Below are 4,709 nucleotides of genomic sequence, written 5' to 3'. Positions count from 1 at the left end.
GTGGGGGTAGGGGGATGGGTGTGGTGAGGGAGAGGATACACCCTAGGGTTTTCAAATAAAACAACCAGAAAAAACCCTTCGAGCTGCCTCCTGCCTCATCCTGTGTGGGTGCTGCGTAGGTGGCAGGCTCTCCGGTCCCAGGGCCCGCTCGGGTTTCTGAGCAGGGCCAAAGTGAGGGGACAGGGTATCAGAGCACCCCCCAGGTAAATCTCCAGAATCCAGGGCACTGGGATGTGACACGATTGGCCCTACTGCCTTCTTCCTCCAGCACCCCCTAGAAAAGCATAGACAAGTCAGGGAATGCCCCAGAAGCCTGGGCTTCAGGGGAGACACTGTCAACCCCTCCCCATCGTTTGGAGATTCTGCCTGTATTTTCTAGCCCAGGAGCCCAGGGCGGGAGGGCAGGCAACCCTACTATCTGTATAAGAGGACAGGCTCCTGTTCATGTTCCCAGGTAGTGGGGAACAGGAACAAGATGGGCTCATTTCAGAAGAGGGGACTGTATTGGGAGCATCCTTCTGGTCCCCACCCTGTCCCAGGAAATACCAGGGATCCACATCTTCATTCATTCCTGTCCCATGAGGAGCTTCAAGCAACAGCGGTTCTCTATCGTTCTCAGGAACACAGTTTGGGTGGAGATGGAGCTCATTGGCCCAGCTGAGGCTCCATCCAGGCCTGGTCTGACCCCTGCCGGGTGCCCTGACCTTACCTATGGTTTCCTCCGCCAGCTGTATGTTGACGCCTCCAACCTGTGTGTCTCCCTCCCAAACCCTTTCCCCACCCCTGTGTGCAACTATTGTTGTCCCCACATTGTTGTCCCCACCCAGGCAGCTGGTGCCTCAAAGCCACCCTTTCCCCGATTTCTGCTCTCCTTACTCCCTATTGCCTATCCCTTTCCCCTTTTGCGGAGTACGGGGGAAGCCGAAAGCCTGGGAGTCCATCTCTATTCCTCCCTCTCCCTTAACCTCCTGTCAATTTTACCCCTTAAAATCTCTCAGATGTGTCTTTCTTTCTCTTTCCTCTACTGCTATTGCTGTCTCAAATCCTACTGCTTCAAGATATACAGGTTGCCTCTCTGTTGAAAGAGCCTCCTCCTTCCTACCTGTTCTCCTGGTCCCGGGGTGTCTTGCTCTAGTCCCGCCCAATGGGTCTGCGGGACCTTTTTACACCTCTCTCCTACTGAGTGGCCCTGTCACTGCCAGGGTCAAGTCCTGAAACCTTGGGAGGTCCTCTAATGCTCCGGCCCTGCCTCCCTCTCGCCCCCCCTCTGTCTGCCTCCCCCACCCCCTGCCCCTGGGCTCCGGTCACACGAACCACTGGTGCTTCTCCCAGCTCACCCTGCTCTTCCGCTGCCGTCCTGTCTTTGCGTGTTCTGTTCCCGGTGCCCAGCGCGCCCCTTCCCCTTTGCACGCCTCACAGTCTTCCACCTATCCCTGGAGACTCCGTTCGGATGTCAACTCTTCCAGGACGTCCGTGCTCCCTTCCAGGTCATCTGTGCTCTGGTGCCCCTTGATTGCGACTTCACCATGGCAGCCCCTCCTGCACTGTGGCACCCGTCTGCCTCCCCCGCGGCTTCTGCTGTATCCTCAGCACCTTGTGCAGTGCCCGGTGCAAGGGCAGGAGCTCCATGGATATGGAGCAAGGGATAATGCGTGGCTCTCAGACTGAGAGAGGACTTTATTAGCAGGAGGAGGGGCTCTGGTGGCCTCTGGCCTGGGGGGTCCGTGCACAGAGCACCCAGCAGTTGCTCCCCAGCAGCCTCCTGGATGCCAAGCTGATGGTTCGAGGTCTGTGGGAATATCAAGTGGGAGGCAGCCGGACCTGGTCAGCCGAGAGGCCCTCAGAAGCTCAGGTGGTGGCTGCGTAGGTAGAGCCTTCAGACATCTGAGAGCCTTCGCTCTCAAAGGGGTAGAAGAGAGAGTTTTTAGTGAGTTATCTCCCTCTTCTCCTTGTTGCCATCCTTCCAGTCCTCCCCTGGCCCTGGTCTTGGGGACTACTGCTTCCCACGCAGTGGGTCCCATTTTTCTTGTGTTGGTCCTTGGAGCCCCACCCCAGTGTGACTGAGGCTTGGGGTCTTCACCGCTGGCTCAAGCCATGGTACGAGGGAGCAGGTGGAGGAGAGGGTAACCTTGTTGTGATCTCTGCCCACCCCCACCCCCACCCCCAGTCCTGTCCTTGACGTCCAGACTCCTAGAGCCTGCAGAGCAAGTGGTGACGTAGAGACTTTCTCTTAACATCTGCCCAACCTTGGCCTGACTCTCGGTCTTCCCGGATCATGTCTCGGGGACTGAACAGGGGTTTCTCCTGAAATGTATCATTCTGCATTTGTTTCTTGGAGACTTGCTCCGTAATTAGAACCATGGATCACCGATTAGTTCTTATAGGTGTGAGCTTTCCTGTCTCTGCTCTGCACCTTCCCTCGTTGTCTGATACCACAGATCTCAGGCCTTGATGACCACTATCTCCCTCTATGACAACTGGACAGGCAGATGTGTCGTGTAGTCTGAGGGTAGAAATAGGAGCCTGGAGGCCTACAGAAGACTTTGAACTCCTTGGGCCACCACCTGCCCCAGACTGTTGCTCTTACTGAACAGCCTGCCCTACCTCTCGCAATCTCTCTGTCCCTGTCTCTTTGTATCTCTCTCCGCTTTACCCGCCCCACCCACTTCACACCCACCCACCCACACACACACACAAATAGGAATCAGGAGTGAGGCAGGATGCCAACTACAATCATGTAGAGAAAGGGCACCAGGCAGGAGTCCAATGGGTTTTTATTTTGTTGCTCAAGATCTCCTAGAAGGTTGCTCTCTAACCTCCCTCCCAGCAGCTGCTAAAGCCTCGGCATGCCAGGCCTTGGACAGGGTTTCCAGTTTGCCTGTTCTCAAGTTCATCAGAAACAGCGAACACATCTCTCTTGGCCTAACTCAGATCTTTCCTTCTGCACTGGGAGGCTGTTTTCCCATTAGGTCCCTTCTCTGCAGTGTAAATTGATGAGCTTGCTGAAGGGTGTGTGATGAAAAAGCTATGCCCTTGGGAAAAGCCATGCTGTCACCACCGGTTCAAGAACAGAGTGTGTCCTTCTTCCTGTTACCAGACTGGAGACTTGAAAACTCACCTGCGCCTTCTGGGCAGGTGGACACAGACACACTGGTGGTGTGTAAACCCAGCACGCACCCTGACCCTTCAGGAGTTTCTGATTCCACTCTGCACCCTTGGGGCTGATGCACTAATCAGTAACAATAAGGAAGCCTCCATTTCCCCACCTACTAGCCCCCACCCCTGGGGCTCTGTTGGGAGAGGTCAAGAATGACGAAATTGCTCCCGGTCTTCTAGGAGCTATGGAAGATCTCATATTCCCTTCAGATTTTGATCTCCACTCCTGAGAGCGTGTCTCCTGGATCCCCCAGACTTAGGACACCTCAGGGCTCCTCTGGACTGTGTGTTGATCCATCCAGTGAGTCTCTTGGACACTGGGGTGTTTCACGGCAGTGTCTGCAAGTGTGGACCAAGGAGGAGTTTGTGTGCATTAGGTCCCCCTGTGGTACTGCTGGGACCTCTGTGGTACTGTGGGTCCTGTTTTCCCAGACTTCACCTCCTGGGGATCCTCTCCTCTCCCAGTGTCCTGCTGAGGGCTCCCAGTGAGGTCCCTCCTGGGAGAGAGTCAGAGCAGGGGTCAGGGGGATAGATGGGAGGTGGATGGGGGAGTCCCTGGCGGGCGGGTGCGTCTGACAGACAGAGGGGAGGAGCTGGCATGCTTATTTTCACAGCGCTGGTGTCCCTGCCTCTCCTGTGGCACCACGCTGTCACTCCCTTAAAATACTCGCATCCTACAGGAAAAGGACAGATGAGGGTTTAAATATAGCAACAGTGGGTGGGAGGAGGGGGGATAGAGGCGCTGGGATGTGGTGGAGCTGGCTGTGTCAGAAAAGGAGTAGGAACCCCATGGGGCCTGGTGAAGATTCTGACCCACACGGATAAGGGAACCAGTCTCAAAGACCTGACCCCAAATTTTCAAGTTCTCACCCCACCTCTATAGCCCTCTGCCACCTCCCCCATCACATGCAGTCTTTTCTCCTCAAGTGTGTGTGGCTTGGGATTATGCTGCCCTTTTTCCATGGGCTGCAGTGTGGCTGGCTCTCTAGGGCGTTGTTAAATGGCCAAAGCAACATTTGGGAAGACCAAATGGTGGTTTTTACTCAGGCCACTGGAGGGGGACTAGTCTTCCTTCATTCCATGTCATTACAGAGAGAGTAGAGTCCAAAAGGCAATGAAGAGAGGGTAATGCAACTTCCACCCAACAACTGGGCAAGGCACCAGGGTACCAGTCCCAAGGTGCACTTGGGCTGTTCATACTACCTTGTCCCTGGAAATCCAGCCTTCCCCTCACAGACCACTGGTAGTCCTGAGACTACCTCAGGACTCTACTCTTGAGCTGCCATCTTGTTGTTTTGAGAAAGTCCTAACATCTGGCACCTCTTGCCAGGGGAGGCGGTGGGTGAGGAGGAGGGGTTGAGATGGGCTTTGCTGTCAGGCTTCTGTGTTGGGATCCCAGCAACTTAGAGTCCAGTCTTGGTCTTTAATTTCTCTGAGCTTTGGTTCATCACTTGACAAGGGGAAATTGCTTACTCAAAGGTTTGAATGAGGCTTAAATAAGGTGACTTTTTCTGTAGTATCTCAGAATCAGGATATTACATTAGTTATCATTA

This window comes from Meles meles, chromosome 7 (assembly GCF_922984935.1).
Source record: "Meles meles chromosome 7, mMelMel3.1 paternal haplotype, whole genome shotgun sequence".
Lineage (NCBI taxonomy): Eukaryota > Metazoa > Chordata > Mammalia > Carnivora > Mustelidae > Meles > Meles meles.
The sequence above is the reverse complement of the archived record's forward strand: the minus strand, read 5'-3'. Positions refer to the sequence as shown.